Genomic DNA, 20,201 nt, shown 5'->3' with positions numbered 1-20,201 from the left:
CACATGCCTCAACTAAAGGAGCTGGTGAACCAGAACTAAGGAGCTCTGGAACCACAACTAAGGAGCCTGTGAGCCACAACTAAGGAGCCCACCTGCCACAACTAAGACCTGGTGCAACCAAATAAATGAAGAATAAGTAAATAAATAAAAAACAAAACAAAAAAAATGAAGAATAAAAATTGACAGAATTGAAAGGAAAAATAGACAAATCTACAATTACAGATAGAGTTCAACACTTCTTTGTCAGAAACTGATAGAATTAGTAGACTGAAAATCAATAAGAATTTGGAAGAACTGAAAAATACCACTAACAAACTGGATTAATTGGCACTTATAAAACTCTCCACTCAACAACATTAGAATACATGTTGTTTCCAATTAAACATGGAATATTGTCAAGATACATCATATCCAAGATAAAAATACCTAATCAAATGTTAAAGAATTAAAATAATGCAAAGTATTTTTCTGATCATAATGAAGTTAAACTAGAAATTAATAAAAGACAATAAGAAAATCCCCAAACACTTGGAAATTAAACAACACACTTCTAAGTAATTCATGATTCAAAGGGAAGTTCTCAATTGAAATTAGAAAATATTTTGATCATAATGAAAATAAAAATTTACATGTCAAAAAATCAGGGATGCTTCTAAAGCAGTGTTTAGAGGGAAATATATAACATTAAATGCTTATATCAGAGAGGTTTTAAACCAATCACTTAAGCTTCTAACTTAATAAACTAAAAGAAAAAAATTAAAGTAAACCCAACACAATCAAAAGGAAATAATAAAATAAGAGCAGATACCAATGACATGGAGAACAGAAAAACAATAAAGACGCTCAAACCAAAAACTGGTTCTTTGAAACGATCAATAAAATACATAAACCTCTATAAAGACTGACCAAAATAAAGACACAAAGTATCAGAAATGAAATATGGAATGAATGAATCAGAAATATTTTGGTAATAGTAGGAATGATAAAGCAGATAACACTCCAGACAATTGAAAGTATGAGGAAATACTATGAACTTTTTTATGCATAATAACAACCTAAGTAGTCCTATGACTATTTAAGAAATTGAATTCACAGTGAAACACCTTGTGAGAAAAATATCTTCAGGCCCATATGGTTTCATCAGTGAATTATAACAAATATTTAAAGAAGAAACAACACCAACAATTCTATGCAAACTCTTCTAGGAAATAGGAGAAGAGGGAGCACTCCCCAACTCATTTTATGAAATCAGCATTACCCTGATACGAAAACTAGAAAAGACAATACAAGAAAAGAAAATTATAGAGCAATATTCCTCATAAAAATAGATGCAAAAATACTCAACAAAATATCAGCAAATCAATTGCAACAATATATAAAGCAAATAATAAAACACAGTCAAGTGGAATTTATCTCAGAAATGTAAGTCTAGTTCAATACTCAAGAATCAACCCATGTAACCCATCATATTAACAGTGTAAAACCATAAAATTACATCAATTTATGCAGAAAAAAAATTGAAAAAAATTTAATATCCATTATAAAGAACCATAGCAAACTAAGAATAGATAGGAATTCCCTCAACCGGGTAAAGAATATCTACAAGATCCCTATCACTGATATCATAATTACACGGTGAAAAAATTAAATGCTTTCTCTGTAAGTCTGGCAATAATAAGGCAAATATATCTACTTTCATCACTTCTAGCCAGATCAATCAGGGAAAAAATAAAATAAAGAGTCAAAAGGCTTACAGATGGGAAAGAAAGGCATAAGACAGATAACATAATTGCTTACATAGAAAAATCAAAAGGAATCTACAGAAGAAAGGCAAAAAAAAAACAACTCTTAGAACTAATAAGTGTTTAGCAAAGTCACAGCATACAAGGTTAATAATACATATATTTCTATGTAATAGCAATAATCAATCAGAATCAAAATCTTTTAAGTAATACCATTTAAAATATCTCAAAAAAGAAATAAGAAATAATTAGGTATAAATTTAACAAAATATGTACTGAATCTGTATTCTGAAGACTATAAAACACTAATTAAAGAAATCAAAGAAAACCTAAATTAATGACAAAACATTTAAAGTTTTTGGATTGGAAGACACAGCCTAGTAAAGATGTCAATTCTCCCCAAATCAATCTACAGATTCAAAGCAAGCATTCCAGTCAAAATCCCAGCAGAATATTTACTTGGCTATAGACAATCTAATTCTAAAATTCATATGGAAAGGTGAAGGAACTAGAATAGCCAAAACAATTTTGAAAAAGAAGAATAAAGTATGAGAAAGCATGCTGTTCAATTTTAAGACTTACTATAAAATACAGTGATCAAGATAGTGTGATACTGGCAAAAGAAAAGACACATAGGTCAATGGGACAGAATAGAGAGAACAGAAACAGAACCACACAAATATGGCCAACTGATCTTTTTACAAAGGTGGAAAGCCAATTCAGTGCAGAAGGGATAGACTTTTCATAAAATGGAACAGTTAGACATCCATTAAAAAAAGAACTTTGATCTAAATCTCACACTTATTACAAAAGTTAATTCAAAAGGGATCAAAGATGTAAAAATAAAATGCAGAACTATATAACTTTTAGAGGAAAACATAAGAGAAATTCCTCATGATCTGAGATTAGGCAAAGAGGTCTTAGATATGACACACAGTTATAAATCCATAAAAAATGGATGAATTGGACTTTATTAAATTTTTAATTGCCCTATGAAAGATACTGTTAAAATAATGAAAAGACAAGCTACAGACTCAGAGAAAATATTTTTAAATTGTATATCTGACAAAGGACCTGTGTCCAGAACAAATAAAGAAATGTCATAACTCAGCAGTAAAATAACCCAATTAAGAAATGGGCAAAGGACTTGAACAGACACTTCACCAAACAAGATGTATATAAATATAAGCATACAATAAAAGACAAATAAATGTAAGAGAGTGGCTTAGATCTGTTAGAAACTGTCACAATGGATAAATTCTAGATTGAATTGAGATGTATGAAAAATAATGTAAAAATAAATTTGATTTTTTAAAATTATTTGGAGCAAAAACAAGGAAGCAATAAGCCCTCTGTTAAGGGCAGATGGTATAAGGTTAACAGATGACAGAGAGAACATGGAACCATCTAATTGTTATTATGCCTCCATTTTATCTGTCAAGAATATGACTTTATATTAGTGAAAATGGTGAGTTACAAAAACAGAATGTACAATATAATTCAATTTTAGATAGATGATAAATAGATAAGCAGACATATATATGTGCATAGAAATAATATGGGAAGGATATATGTGTATGTGCATAGAGATAATATGGGAAGGACATACACTAAAATGTTAACAGTTGTTATTTCTAGGTGTAAGATTTTCATTTTTTTTTTGTTCTGCATATGTACTTCGTGAATATTCCATAATGTACATGTATTGCTTTTAAAATAAAACAGAACAAGTAAGTGATTTTAAAATGGAAAAGATGGTAAAAGGAACTTTAAGAAAATAGAAGCTCCAGGTGAGGAGGTCCTAGAAGAACACATAGATTTTATGAGTTACAATGAAATACGCCCCACAGCGCTGCGAGAAATTTTATAGAAGAGACCATATGCAAAAGTAGTTCTAGTCTTCAAGAAAGAAATGTCATCTTCTGAAAACTATACCAAGATTTTACACCTAATAATTGGAAGAACAGATTTGGAGAATTCAGAAAAGAAACACTACTAGGATCCCAACTTAGGCTCACTAAAAATAGGTCATGACAGGCAAACCTCATTTCCTTTTCTAGACAGTTACTACTAGAAGTGATGGCTGCTATGTCCTCAGATTTGACCTGTTCAACACTTCTTTCTTTCTGATGACAGCAGCCTGGTTTTATTTTGGGAAACTACTTTGGCTATTTAATAGACTTCTAAAACTTACCATGTCCAATGGTTAATTCATCTTTTCCTCTAAAACCTGGTCCTTCTACTATCTTTCCCATCTCAGGAAATAGCAACTGCAACCTTCTGTTACTTGGGCCAACCTTTCTGGAATCATCCCTGACTCCTCTCTTTCTCACACTCCGCCTTCAAATCCATCAGAAAATACTGTTGGTTTTACCTTTAAAATAAACCAAAGATCTGACCACTTTCTCAACATTGCTGCTACTATGACCACACCCAGTCCCACTCACCATCTCTCCTCATCTAGGTTATTACAACAGCAGCTAAGTGAAATCCCTACTTCTATTCTTGACCACCTATATACTCTACTATCCTTTTAATACACAAGTCAGGTCATGGCACTCCTATGATAAAATGACTCTCCATTTCTCTCAGAGTAAATACCAAGGTCCTTTCCATGGCCTTCAGGACCCCTCATGAAATGCTTCACTTTCTTCTCTTCCTCCTGCTCTCTCCCTTGCTCACCTGGCTCTAGCCACAGTGGCCTCCTTGCTGCACCTTGAAACAGCCATGCACTCCCTTGGCCTCAGGGCCTTTGTACTTGCCCTTTCTTCTACCTGGAATTCTCTACTTCCAGATCTCCCCATAGCTAGGATGACCATATATCCTGGTTTGCCTGAGAGAGTCCCCATCTGTGCCTGATATTCCAGCGTGAACACACACAATCTTAAAAGTGTTCCCATTCGGATGATGTTATATGGTCACCCTACTCATGGCTCAGAGCCTCATCTCTTTCAAGTCTGCTCAATCTCAACTTCTCATTGAGGACTCTCTCATACCTGACTTAATATTGTAGCCCTACCCCAGCACATTTAAATTCTTTCCTTGTTTTGTGTTTTTTCCCTATGGCTCTTTTCACCTTCTGATATACTATATTACCTTCTTATTGATTATGTTTACTGTTTGTATTCTGTCATTACTTACGTAAGCTCCATGAAGGCAGACATCTTGCCTGTTTCATTTTCAATATCATATCTCCAGCACCTAGAACAGTGCCTAATATAGAGGAGATCTCAATAAATGTTGATTGATAAATGAATGCACAAATGAGTGCCTAGAAACTTGTTTTCTCACTAGATATCAAAATGAAATAAAATAAAAATTTATATTTGGGGACCTTGAGGAAAAATAAATATTCTATAAAACATTCCTTATGTATATACTGAATATATATATATATAATGTCAGGATTCCTTTATTCCTTTGGTTGAAAGTGACAGAAGTTTAACCTGAACTTCCAGAAGTAAGGGAAAAAAAAAAAGAGGCAGAGTGTTTATTGCAAAGATAAAGATACTGCGAAGTCTCACAGAAATGAAGGACCAAACCTTATTAGCACAGCAACTTCTGGGATTTTAGAGCCTGGACACAAGAATTTAAATGCAAATAAGATTCTTTCTCTTCTCTGCTCTTCCTGCACATTGGCCTTATTCTCTCCTATTGCAGACTGACTATGGAAGTACTTTTTCTCCCAGCTCCCAGCTGTAGTTGGAAAAAAAATCCCAGAGATGGACTGATTCCTATTGTTGCCAGCTTGAATCACATCCACTGTGGAAAGAGGATGAAACACTGTGATGGCTCCCCCAACCCCCAGAGCAGTCACTACTGTCAAAAATGCAGGTTCCTGCCACAAAATGACAACTCTTCCCATATAAACGGGAAAAGTACTTCCTCAAAAGAAATCGAGTCCTTTTCCCAAAGGAAATGAGAGACACTCAGAAGACAAAAAATAAAAGTCTAATTCGATAGCTTTTTATATTTTTAAAATGCCACACTATGCTATAACGTATTCTGGAGATTAATAAACACCAACATGTTCTTCACTCATAAATGTGTAAGACTGCTTTCTATACATTGAGTCTCTGATTCAGCACTTTGATAAACTCTGCAATTTTACCATCCAGTAGCCAATTTACTCTGCTTTAATAAGACACATTACCAAAATACTGCATATCGCATAGTCAGAGATATCCTCTCTTTTTTCACTGTGTTAAATAATGATATACATTTTCAATTTATCTATGGTGAATGTTAGAATATGACAGCTGTATTTGTTTTTCACGATGTAAAGTGAATGATAATATCTCACGAGCTGATTTATTTCCTTCTTTTCTATCCACAATGATCTTACTGTGCTATTTCAGCTTAAAAATATGGATATTGAGGCACCAGCTGCTTCAACTCTAGAGAACAGTTACTTCCCATGAACCAACAACTTTACTTAAAAGAGGAGGGAGACAGAACATAAGGAACCTTTTCTCAGGACCACCCAAACCAAATAAACAAACAACAATGCAAAAACACTACCTAAGTTTTGACAACATTGCAAGATTCCTTTTGTTAAGGTACAAGATACAGAATTTCCCAGGAGAACAACAAAATTAATGAAAGCCTGAATTCTCATAATTAGAGTTGTTGTTATTATTATCATGTTATTGACACAAAAATGCCTCATCCTCATTCCCAATTAAACTTGCTGTATAACTTGTGCAAAGCAAATGCTATAAATTGAACTAAAATGTTGTGGATGACATGTGGAAGACTTTTTCTTTTTAATTTTGTTTTTGTTTTATGGGTGTTTCACTTTAAAGAAATCTAACAGATTTTATCTCCTTTTAGAAAATCATGCATGCAGGGACGGAAGCAGTGATTTATGCTGTGACACAATATGTTTTTGACACAAAAAGTACTTGTCAAAAATGCAAGATACAAAAGCAGCTATTCTAAGTGTTTTAAAGGGAAGAAGGAAAATCTGGCTTTCTTCAGTCAATAATACATCTGACATAAATAATGACTGAGAACTGACAGCTAAAGATGTGATTTAGATGTTTTGAATTCGTCAAGATGAAAAGGTAAGTAATATCAATTTTGCATTCTATAGTAATTTTGCTGTAATGTAACTGAACTTCTTATGGCAACAAGAGTTATAATAATTGTACTAGTAATTGGTGAGTCATACAATGAATAACATCTTTAATTGAATACTTGTTTTCATAATATAGCTACAGCTCTGCCTCAAAATTGAGTTCGGTTTGGCACTATAGAAGAATAGATTTAACCTTTCATCTTCCACCTGTCGTATATGAGTAAGTTCATTTTTAAAAATACATAAAGAGGGAAAGAAAAGGAAAACCATGAGGGGAAGTAACGATGTAGAGTTTTAGCTAGCCATGGTCCTCAGAAACAGTGAAGATTAATTTGGGAAGGTACGACGTATCTCAAACCCTGCAAAATATCAGTACACTTTCATAAAGCCAAAGAGAAATGTCTGTTCTGAATGGCTCCAGAAAAATCATGCCTTCACAAAATATTTTCTTCCAATGACTCATACTCTGCTTTGGGATTTCAAAACTTCCCATTTGCATATATTGACTGCTTCATTCTGATGCAAACTCTAGCTTTCAGACTCCAAGCTCATTTTTACAGGTCAAATTTAGGTAGGAATCGGTAGCAATGGCTTCCTCCTTTTACATGACCATTCTTCTCACCTCATCCCCCCCAAAAGCCAATATTTTATCGGTTCTTTTATTAAAAAGCTATGATTTTCATACTAAAATGTTATCCTGATTTTAGAGATAGATTAAATACATCTAAGCTTTCCTGGTTTAGGCTATATTATGGTAACATGAAGCACAAGTTCAAATACTCATGTTTTGTTGTAAAGTCACTTGGATGCCTTTGCATTTTCAACAGTACTTTGCCATCTATGACAATGACTGGCTAGATGTTCTCACCAAATCCATGTATCCTTTTTTCTGAGCTCAAAACTCTATTTCATGGAGGTAGGAGTGACCATGTGACTGAGTACCAGCCAATAAAATGTGGAGAGGTAATGAATGTGGCTTCCAGATTTCATCCATAATGAGCTTTCATGCCAGCTCTTCTGCATCTGCTGGCTGAATGAAGGGGTCTCAGAACATACAGGAAGGTAGCGACATGACACCTTAGGACCTAGCTGAGTTCATAAGTGAACATGTGGAATGCTGTCCAAATGCCATGCCCGTGAAAAATAAACTATTATTATGTTAGACAGTTGAGATTTGGGGACATATCTAACTTAGTCACTAGAGTAACCTTAACTAATACACACTCCCACTCCAAAATCTGGTTGAGTGGTGACCAGGGTAGAGAGTGATCACTGGGATTGCTTTGCAGGAAACATTCACGACCTTCTCCCTCCCACGGTGGGAAGAATATACTTCCTGAATGCCTGATGTTGTGCATGGACCCAACTTGCTTTGGCCAACGGTATGTTAGTAGATGTGATGCGAATAGGCCTTCAATATGCTTGTGCAGTTTGGGCTTGGCTTCAGCACTCTGCTGATCTGCCTGAGAAAAGCATGCCCTGGGTAGATGCCCTTCTTCAGCATAAGCCCCTCAAAAACACAAATGCAGCAGACCTGAACCCAACCCACTCCCGGAGAGAAGGTCATCTGACCCAGAACAGAGCCATCCAGCCAAACCATGGTTAACCTGATGATCTGTGAGCAAGAAAAGCATATGCTTATTGTAAACCATGGCGTTTCAGGGTGGTTTGTTGAAGCAATAGCTGATGATACAGACAGGCAGCCTTAGTGTAGTGTGGTCGAGAGTGCAGACTATAAGACCAAACACTTCATGTCAAATCTGTATCATTTATTACCTACATTTCCTTGTGCAAGTTATTTAAACCATGCCTCTGTTTCCTCATTTATAAAATGAGATAATAGTGCCTATCTCATAATAATGGTGGTAGTAGCAGTACCTAACTCATACAGTTAATATTTATAAAGTGCTTGGAATAGTGCCTGGCACATAGTAGCCACTGCAATAGCGTATATGAGATAAAATAAACCTCAGTAACCCATAAATACTTCAGCAAATTACCCCCAACAAGAACATGCTGCTGCCAAGGGATGCTTGAATTCCCCAGAGATATTCTTCCCTGCAGCAGGAGTCCATGTTACAAAATGTTTAAAGAATTCCATCTGTTGAGGCTTCCTTCTGATGAGTTTAATGACCTGGATTTGAATTCTTGTTCCACCATTTGGGACCTTGGACACCGTGCTGATCACTGGGTCTCAATTCCCTCACCAGTAAATGGGGACCGTAACAGTACTTAGCTCAGCAGAGTAGTCAGTGTTATAGTAGATGCTCTATAGAAAGCATTTTAGTACAATAAATAATGCTTACAAACACTTAATAAATATTAGTTATTCTTCATTTGGACAAACAATTTTAAGAACAACCAGGTCACTTTTAGCTTGTGAAGAAGTGGATTGTAACTTCAAAGTACTGTTTATCTAAACTCACCAAAAGATTACCTTCTCTGATGTTTTTAAGGCAGAGGATATTTTTCAAAAGAGCACTTAAGGGACCTCCCTGGTGGTCCAGTGATAAAGAATCCACCTTCCAATGCAGGGGACGCAGGTTTAATCCCTGGTCGGGGAACAAAGATCCCACATGCTGCGGGGCAACTAAGCCTGCGCGCCACAACTACTGAGCTCGCGCACCTCAACTAGAGCCTGTGTGCTGCAAACTACAAAGCCCACACGTCCTGAAGCCCATGCGCCACAACTAGAGAAGAGAAAACCCGCACGCCACAACCAGAGAGAAACCCGCGCGCCACAACGAAGAGCCCACGCGCCCCAGCGAAAGATCCCGCGTGCCTCAAGGAAGATCCCGTGTGCAACTAAGACCTGACGCAGCCAAATAAATAAATAAATGAGCACTTAAAACCACAGCAGTTTCTCTCCTCTACTACCATAAATCTTTTTAGCTTTATTTTCATTTTGTTCTAATGTATCAGTATAACACAAATCATGAAAATCATAAAATGATGCCCGTTATTATGTCTGTGTTACCTTCTCTTTACTTTTATGTAAATAATGTTGTCTCTACCTTCTATTTACTAACTAATATATTACTAATATTTCTGGTATTAATCAAAAAGAGCCCTCAGATCACATTCAACTTAATAGCAATTTAATTTAAAAGGTAAGAGATGTGGATTATATGCGATACTAAGCCACAATGTGTGTATCTTCTACATGAAAACAACTCTAATTTCCTTGCTTGACTGAGAAGAGAAATAAAAAGAACGATTGCTACAAGTCAGGAAAAATTCATAACTTACCGGGGGTGTAACAGCTGTTGATTTAAGGTTTGCATCTTTGATAACACGATGCTGCTGGGAAGACAACATCTTTTTGACAAAGCTGTGAACATAAAAATTACAAGGCTTTACTCAACACTTAAATATTTTCTTTGTATCACTTACAGAAAAAATTATTTCTTTTATTTACTTACACTAAAATGTGTTTGAAGTATACTGTATCTCATCAGCAAGCTTTACAATAAAATTTAGTGTTTCCTTGTTCCATAGGTACACAGTACACTTGTCACATCACAACTAAAAATTACTTAAATTATCCTCAGTTTAGAGAAATGATCTGCTATTGTTATGTACAAGTAGTTCCTACCATTGGAAATACAAGCACGGAATTGAGCATACACTCAGGATATTATTCATTTCTTTTATTATCAGCTGGAAGTAGGTGATTGAAAAATTAGGTGACAAAACAAAGCAAGTACTGCACTGACTGGGGAAAAAACCTGCAAAGTGGAATCTTGAAAATGTGTAAAAGAGAATAACTTTGCCATGGCAGTTAGAAACAATAGAGTGTTCTCATTTATCTAAAGGCTGCTGCGTTATTGCACATGTTCCTGCTCTGTTGACTCACAAACTGAAATTTTATGCTGAGCTTTTGTGTCTCAGTGAAATGCACTGAGAACATTGTCAAGGAAGTGCAGAGAATGATCTAGTGATCGCCTGCCTCCTTACTCTTCAACAAGACATAACGTGCTTCCTTTCTTCTGCGAATTATACTTATTTTAGAAAGTCAGATTTCCTTCTTATTTTTAAATATTTTTTTCTTTAAATGTTTCTTTTACCAAAGACTGCCTTGCATTGTCATTGAAACCCATAGGTACCCCAGCCCTGTAGTTCTCAGAGTCACTTTTTTTTTAATATTCAGAAAACATGATTTGATTGCTCATGCCACATGCTTCGAGAAATCCAAATCCCTCTTTGTCCCCTGAGAATTGGGGTATAGTTGCTTGCAATTCTCCTGGATACCTCTCACTCTTTAATTTTACTCTGAATTCCTTCTTTTGCTTAATTCTTGATCCCTATCAGTTGTTCCTCCTCCTGCAACTATACCTCCTTCTCTCTGTACCACTTCATCCCAAGTTGGACTCTACTTCTGGTTCCTTGTTCAAAGCACCATTACCCAAGGTTGCGTGGACAACAGAGTGCTACTGGAGGTCTCAGGGAACATAAAAGAGCTTTACGTTTAATGTTGAACATCGTCGTTCATTCATTTATTCATTCATTTAACTAATATTTATTAAATACCTACCATGTGCAGGTACTAGTCAAGATCGTAGAGATACAGTAGTGAACAAAATATTTTTTAAAACACTTGCTTTCATAGGGCTTGCACTCTAGTTATGGGAGAAAATAAAATTAACAAGTAAAATATATGTCACAGAGTGACATTATCAAGCAAAATAAAGCAGGGAAGGGAGAGGGACCTTTGGGAAGGGTGCAATTTCAAGTAGAGAGGTAGAGGATTTACTGTAACGGTGTTATTTAGGTAAAGATATGAAAGAAATAAGGGAAGAAGCCATGGAATAAGTTTGGAAAGAATGCTTTAAGTAAAGAGAACAGCAAATGCAAAGGCCCTGAGGTGGGAGCTTCCCTGGAACGTTAGAGTTATAGCGAAGAGAATACTGGGGCTAAGCTGTTAAATTTCTCACTACTTAGACCCTTCTCCTCATTCCAGAGTCCTATATTAACTGTATTTCTTTATTTTTTTGTATTCTTGAAGTTCTGGCATCTACAGCCTCGCTGACTGGAAGATTGCCCTGCCAGGGCTACCCAGTCCTTAGAGATAGCAAACTACTTTCCAGGAAGTATACTTTTCACATGCAAATTAACCAATCCAGAGCCCAAACTCAGGACCATCTCCACTATCTGACTTTTACATTCCAGGAGGCAATATTCCTCTACCCTAATCACCCCAGGGCCAGGTGCCAGACAACTAGGGACTACCCTCATGCCCCAGAGCCCAGCCACTTATTGCAACTATCCAATTCAATATCTGCCCAGCTGCTTATCCTGCCTCACCCACGCATTCTTTGGAAAACCACAATAGAGGCTTTTGCTCATGCTTTCCCCTTGCTTCTTCTACTCCTGACTGGTCCTGGTGCTTGCTCATGTGGCCCTGCACAGGATGGGTTCTTCTCTTCTCTTGGAAACTATAACAAACTATCTTTTCAATGGCGATCATCTCCTGATCTGTTGACCACATTATACCTGAATAAAACCAAAATCCCAAATACAGTTTAAAATAAATTCTTACCAAGCATCCAGTGGACAACTCATGAATTCTTTTTATTCCTCAATATAGAAATATTGGTAGTCTTCTTTCTAGTACTGGCTCCTATTCAGACTAGGTCTACCTTGGTCTAACTAATAGGCACGTTACTTAGTTTTCCCGCACAAAATAAAAGTCTTCCTGTGGCACAAAAATTCTACTTTCTGTCTGATTATATAATCCTAATCCCCCGCCATCACTCCATAGCCTCAGTCCAACTGTCCACACCATTTAACTCCTTAATATATGTGATGCCTCCGAAGTCAGACGAAATCTACCACCTAACTGTGAGCAGTGTGTTCACTAAGGAAGTGACCAAATCCAAGCCAAATATATCCTGCCAGAAGACCCTGTGGCATACAAGTCTTGTCGTTTTTTCAGAGGTAACCATCTACAGACCATAACAAGTTGGTTTCCCTGGAGACTCTAGGTTCTGCATTGTCTGGACTCTAAGAAAACCACGTGTCTGATTTGATAAGACAAAGGCATCTAAGGCAGGAATGGCCTCATGGGCCACCCTTACCTTTGTCTGGGGACTTAATAATGAGCTGGTTTTCCCAGCTGTTGGACAAGAGAAATCTCATCAAACTTGATATTCCTCCAAAAGGGGATTGGGGGGGTGTGGCTTCCTTGGACAAGTAAATTTTGTAAATACTGAATAATATATCCCACCTCTAAGACCCTGGTGATTGTGCACACTACACTATGCAAACTATAAAATTCGAGTGGAAAAAAAAAAGTAAATATATGCTAGAGTCAGTAAAAACCTGATCTCCAATACTGTGGGCATCTCAGTGACTAGTGAAACATAAAATGCTTTGTTTTGGGGTTTGATGTTTTCTCTTTAATTTTTATGTTTGTTCTTGGTTGTCAAATAGACATATATTTTTATCTACTTTTAATTTTAACCTTAAAAACAGTCAAAACTCTTAATCAGCTAAAATTCTGTCTAGTATGTGAATTAATTCTATGGCAACAACAGATTTCTGGCTTCCAAGTGTCGATAAATGTCCAAATTCCAAAAATGAAAATACCATCTCTTTTACCCATTTTCTTTTTACATTTTATGTTCATTCTTGGCCCTAAAATAACCCCAGTGTGTTATTTTTCAATTACATTTCTATAGAGTGATAAAAACAGAATCATGATTCATAGTAACAATATGTTTGCCTTAAAAAGAGTTTTGTGCTACTAGAGGGAAAAGAATACATATCTGTTTAATACATTACCATATTTTCTGGTTTATAAGCTTTGGCAGTTTATAAAGCATAGTCAACTTTTATAAGCATATGTTGGGGTTTGGGGAGAATTTTACAGCAAGGAGAGCAGAGGGAAAACACACCTCCCTGCTCTGACAAGGTCAATAGGTCATCCTGCTAGGGTGCTCTGAGAGCTTTTGCAATCAGCCACTCTGGGGAGGGCTTTGGGCTCTGACTGAGGAGCTCCGGAAGTTGTGAGAATGTCACTGTACTACAGCATTATAGGATTTCACCACCTAGTGGCAACTACTGAAAATTATAGCCAGCTACCCTGAATGAGATGCCTATTGGGTATGTTTCTAAACAACTTTCTATTATACACAGGTTTTATTTAACAGTGTGAATTTTCATATTCTGAATTGATTATGATGAGATTGATAAATTGGAAAACATGTTGTGCAAAACACAGATTATCAGTTATATCAGGATAATGCCTGGATGCCAACACATTCATGTTTCTTACATTCATGCAAGACAAAGAATTGAAGCAACTGTTACAACAGCTGCTTTCTTTATCATAACGGGGTCATAAGGATGAATGGAATGATTGGAAGCACTGTGCTAACGGCAGGATTAGTGGTAATGAGAACACAAAGCCTATTATTAATGACCAAAACCTAGATGGGATCTGGGGCAATATTTGTTAAACATTCTAGATGAAATATTTCATTATTGTAATTTTCAAACTCTTTAGGACCTGAGGCCCTTTTTCTCACTGAAACAACAGGTATTATAACACAACTTTTGACAGCTACAATTTTTCTAGGAACAAAACTATCAGGTGGTGGCAGACCAGAGACACTCTTGCTAGCACATCTACAAACTGACAATTATTTACACTGTTTCTTGTATTGCAAACATATCCATTTTTTCCAGATCCATTAAAATGAATACTGAGAATTCCACTCCATTCTGTAACTCTGTATTAGCATCTCACCTTTCTACTCTTTTAATAGTTCTCCTTGTCTTCAGGGACGAATTGTTTCTCCAGTGCCCATTTTGGAGCTTTCCACCCCCCTCTTCTTTAACTCATATATTTTGTTGCTAAATCTCATCTTCCTTTTTTAAATTTATGAGTTTTTTGAGGCTATGTGTTAGTGTAAATAGGTAAGCTAATTTTAATTAAGATCTTAAGTAAGTTTCATAAGGCATAAATCAAATGATTCGGTAAAGTCCAGATATATTATACCTACTGAATTCCTTTCATCCACTTTGTAATTTGATCAAAGGAATGCAATTGAATATGTCTGGCATGATCTGTTCTGTATAAGCCCATGCTGTTTATCACCCAGGCTTTCACTGCTCTCTTGATGAATATATAATACTTTTTTTTTCTTAATATCCGCTCTGTTATTTTACTAAGAATTTAAGATAATAATGGCCAGGAGGGCTTTCTTCTTTCTTTCTTTCTTTCTTTCTGAAGTATTTTTAACTCGGTTATTGTTCCCATTGTTTTTGAAATGCTTTGGCTGTCCCAATCCCAAGAAATATTTCCCAACGGAAACATAAACGCAGTGGGTAATTTTCCTGGCAAGTAAGAGTGCTTTATTTAAACCAAATGTGCTTAATTGCTGTGTTCCATGTGTTCCTTCTTAGCCTATTGAGTTCAAATAGCTTATTGATGTTATCATTAATCTTAAATTCCATTGTCATCTTTTCAGCTAATTATTTCTTGATAGAATTATAAGAAAAGCCTGCAGTTTCTGAAGCCTGTGCTAATTCAATCAGAGGTTATGTTTGTCGTCCATTTTAGAGTATTTTTAAATAGTTTATACCAACTCCATAACAAATCCAATTATGCCAGCCTCAGCATATTTAAATGATGATTCTATTTGTCACTTGGGTACATTCTTTAGAACGGTAAGTCGAACAATTACTAGTTGGTCTCTGGAAATTCACAAATCAGCAATGAGGTTTACAGTCTGTTTTACATGATAAGCTGCAGATTGCAACTTGAATTTCTACTAATTATAAGTAATTTCTATTTGACTTATATTTATTAATATAACTGTCACTTCAAATACACTTCAGTTAAAATCAATTGGCCCTTTTTTAAAGAGTTTTCACAAAATAAAAGGACTGTTTCCACACCTTTGTACCAATTCCTCTAGAAACTCTCAGGAGTGAACAAGGTAAGGTGTGCATGATAGTGTAATCATTGCCCCTCATGTTCAAAGTGCTAAGAAATGTCACCTTTCCTTATTATATCAAACCAGCTCTACCTCTGGGCCCCCACTTGCCAGCACTGTCAGCCATTTTAAAGAGCTCCCATTCCTCTCTTAGGAGGAAAGATCTTGGTCACACTTGAGATGCTCATCATACCCATTCACATGCCAAGGTGGACTGCTCTGCAGGTAGCATCCATATCATCACTGCCCATGTGACAACCCTTAAAGCACTCTCCTTGGGAGTTATGACACCTCCTAGGCTACTTTCAGCAGACACTGGTCTCCACAACCCAAGAAGCAGTCAGCCTTTGCTCTCTTCATCTCTGAGGAACTCTCCCATCCCCTCAGAGCTTTAATTTCTCCAGCCCCTAGGGGGAAAAAATACTCTTTTTACACTGGTCCTGTTTTTTTTTTTTTTTTTTTTTGTGGCACACCATGAAAACACTGGACAATCAGACAGCCAAGTGCCAAAACTCAAGACCACAAAAGAAATTGTTCATTTCCCTGGTTTCTTTAGAAATACAGTAAGAGATCTCCCATCTGCCAAGGATGAATGACATGCTTCTGATAAACAGACCCAATGCAGCTGAAAATAAACAAATTTATTTTAAAAAAACAGATACATTCATGAAGCGATAAAAGTAAAAGAGGAAAGACAGTAGAGAATAAGTTAAAAATTAAGAACGAAATTAGTACATACAAGGCATTCTATGCCATCCCATCAGCTTGTGAACATAGGTCAAAAATTTGACTCTAAGCTTTCATTTGCCCAACACAAAGAAGAAAACATGACTAGTACATGACTCAAAGTGAAGAGTACTCAAGAGAAGCTGAAGTATCCCAGTATTGAGTCATAAAGAAATCCATCTCATTTCCTGCATAGAAGACCCTCTGTGATGTGAATAGCATCCTCAATACTACATTTGTTGAAAATGCAGTGTCAAAGTTCAGGGTAGACCAGTGGCACTAAAGCTTAATTCAGCAAAAGCAGTTCCTACTGGGATGCATCAAAGAGATAATCTGGCTTAATTTTTAAAAAACAAACAAAAAAAGATTTTAAGACACGTTTCCCACAAGGGAGCATTCTGGAAATTTTGAGAGTTTTTTTTTTTTGGTTGTTCTTGCTATGTTTGTGGGACACTTCAGGCATTTGATGGGAAAAAGCCAGGTGTGCCAGACATCTTCAAAGCATGGGAGAGTCCCACTCAATGAAGATTTGCTTCACACCTCCATACTTTTAACATGTCTTACCAGACATTCAACTACCGAATACATGCTTGGACATGTGGTAGCATTTCAAGATAGGAAATATGTTTTCTTTGTTATTTCATCACTGACCCAACCTATGTCATATGAAAGAAATTATTTTTACGTTACACTTATAACTAAGACTAGCTCCTCGCTAATTCATTTTCTCCATTTGACAGTTTGTAATTTGCCATGGCATTCTTATCGTATGCTGTCAAAGGCTCTTCCCTTTTTTTCTTATCATTTACATATAAGTCAGGTTATCATTACTTAACATTTCACTAGTTTTAATTAGGGTTCCCTTGCTTCTCTGCCCTTTAATTTTCCTGCCTGTATACAGAATGGCTTCTGACTTTTTTATCTTTAATCCAAGTATTCATCATAAGTAGCTGCAAGCATCTGACTACTTCATTATGTTTTCTAGTATAATCGTGCTTGAGCACTTACATATTAATATGTATTACACGTTATTTTATTACAAATTACATTCCTTTTTCTTTTTCCTTTATTTATAGTTAAAGTATCATATTGCTCTTTTTAAATTATGTTCTTTTTAAAAATTAAAATATGTTCCTTTATGATATTTTATTATCTCTGAATTTCATTTCATAATAAAAGAAAAAGAGGGTAATACAAAGTATTTGTTGTGAAAAGGGACCTTTGAGAATGATAGAGGTAAAAGCCACTTGTAGGGATGGGAAATGCTTGCAAAGAAGATAGACTAGTATCACAATTCCCAATGGGATACCTACTTACATAGCACATGAGGTGATCTGCACCCATGCCTAGGTGGATGGGGGCAAAGGAATTAGAATGAAATAAAGCGAAATGAGGGAGCAGGGTCAGTGCACTAGCCTGCACCCCTACCACTTGAAGCGGCAAGGATTTGAGGATGCTTGAGTTTCCAGTGGGAGGGAACACCACAGAAGATAACTAAAGCAGCTGCCTGACAGACAAGAGAGCCCCAGCAGTGAGAGGCTCTAGGGTGTACCACTGGGGTCCAAGGCTGATGGGACACGGGAGAGGTCTTTCAGGAGTCCATGTCCCATGTCAGGATGATGCAGTGAAGACTCCCATGTAGCCCTTGAAGAACAAACACACACATCCTATAGGGAAGCCAGGATTTGAGTACTTGTTATACAGAAGCCATCAAGGGAGGACCATAGCAGTGCTACTTAATTTCCCCTTTTCCCATTCTTCTTGCCAGACCTGAACACCCCAAAGGATACACAGTAGCCCAGAAAAGAGGGGAAGGAAGAAGATAGGCTCCTCTCCCTTCCCTAGCAAGGATCACTCCCTGGTCAAGGGCAAATTAGAGAATAGGTAGTGCTTTGAATTGGATGAAAGATAGAATCATTAGAGTGAACTTTGTATACCTAGAAGAGACTAGAAAACAATGGGATCTGTCCAATTGTAGATATGGGGTGAAAAAGGGCAATTCAACTGAATATGTTTAAAGTCAATTATAGGAGAAAATTAAGATATTTTATGTCTATATCTTACTGAGTTCATTTTGCTGAATATACTAAGGCAGATAGATAGATAGATAGATAGATATAGAAAGACAGATATAGATAGATAGTAGATAGGCAAATAGGTAGGAGATACATTTCTATTAAGTTAATAGCTCTATAACTTGAGGTTAGAAATTATTCATCCTTTTAAAAAAAAGTTGAACAACTTTTTATCTAGTCCAACTAGACAGGACTATAATCCTAGATTAATACAGACAAGTATCAGAGCCCAATATTCAAAGTTGTCCTTGAACAGTCATGGGAAAAGATGCTCCTCTGTGCCTGCTTTATTTGGTTTGAGTGTTTAAGTCAACTGTGCATAAGTTTTACTGTCAGAGAATCCTGGTTTCTACAAAATTCAGAGTTGTTAACCTTGGGTTGCAAAACTAGGGAAAATATATCTCCAGATGTCCTCTGGATGCTGAGCCTCCAAGAAATCAACACCAAATTCAGGAGACTATATTGTACAATCTGTCCTCATTTTCTGATTTTACAGCTAAACTCGGGTTCCCCCACATGGATTAATCATACTTGAAATTTTTAAGCCATGAAAGGAGATTATAAGAATATTTCAACTTGATGAGATCCCAGACTGCCTCTTCTAATTTGTTTCTCAGGTCACTATGCTGACTTGATAAAGAGTTTTTGGCAATAAAGAAACCCTTGTCACACAGGACACTACAAGGATGTCATCCATACCTATGTGAATAGAACTTGTCTGAGGCTATCAGCAGCCCCCTGGGTGAAGAAGTTTCATCATTGAACCCTGAGGCAAAATTTTTTAAAGTGGTCGGAAAACAACAATTATCTTCTGTGATATTCCCTTCCACCAAAAACTCAAGAATCCTTGTCACTCCAGAGGGGAGGGATGCAGACTAGCCCACTAAGACTCACAAAGACTGAAAAACCCTCTTAATATTGTCAGCCCTCTAATCAGGCCAACCATGAATGCAGATGGGGTCTAGAATAATTCTGAAGAGTGATTCAATACATGGAAAAAAATTGCTTTAACATGACCCATAGTATTCATCTGAGGGACAGTAGTAAGCAAAGAACAAATGCTATCATCTAGAATAATGGTTCTCCAAAAGTGGTCCTCAGACTGGTGGCATCAGCATCACCTTGGAATTTATGAGAAATGTAAATTCTCACCCTCCTACCCCTAGAACATAATGAATCAGAAACTCTGGGGTGGAATCCAGAAATCTGTATTTTAAGAAGACCTCCAGGTGATTCTGACACATGCTAAAGTTTGAAAAACATGGATCTATGATCTGGCTCTCAGAGTAGAGAGAGGGGGAAACTTTCCCCCAGATTATTCTATGAGGTTTCAATCAGCAACAAGTTACAGAATGTGGCAAACTGTATTTTCCAAAGATGGCTGGAACAATATCTCCCATCCCACGTGCTCTGCTTACAATGACATTGACTATCTTCCCATCAGGAAACTGGGTCAATGGCCCCTACCCTTGAACCTGGATGGGCTTGTCTTTCAGTGTTAACCAGTAGAATGTGGCAGAAGAGATACTACGTGACTTCCACAGCTCAGTCACTAAAGGAATTCGACTTCTGTGTTGCGTGCTGTAATACTTGCTCTTAAGACTTCAGCCAATGTGTTAGCAGTCTGAACATAATC

At 36.6% G+C, this 20,201-nt stretch overlaps 1 long non-coding RNA gene across 1 annotated transcript; it reads left to right on the top strand.

Moving 5' to 3' along the window:
* Positions 1-7,024: 7,024 nt before the first annotated feature.
* Positions 7,025-9,726, top strand: LOC309812118. Its single transcript, XR_014295287.1, has 3 exons — positions 7,025-7,042; positions 8,112-8,204; positions 9,279-9,726. It is a non-coding gene; the product is annotated as an uncharacterized lncRNA (long non-coding RNA).
* The last annotated feature ends 10,475 nt before the right edge of the window (positions 9,727-20,201 follow it).

The sequence above is a fragment of the Mesoplodon mirus genome (assembly GCF_964341445.2).
Source record: "Mesoplodon mirus genome assembly, chromosome: 11".
Classification (NCBI taxonomy): Eukaryota; Metazoa; Chordata; class Mammalia; order Artiodactyla; family Ziphiidae; genus Mesoplodon; species Mesoplodon mirus.
This window is presented reverse-complemented; position numbering and strand designations above follow the sequence as displayed.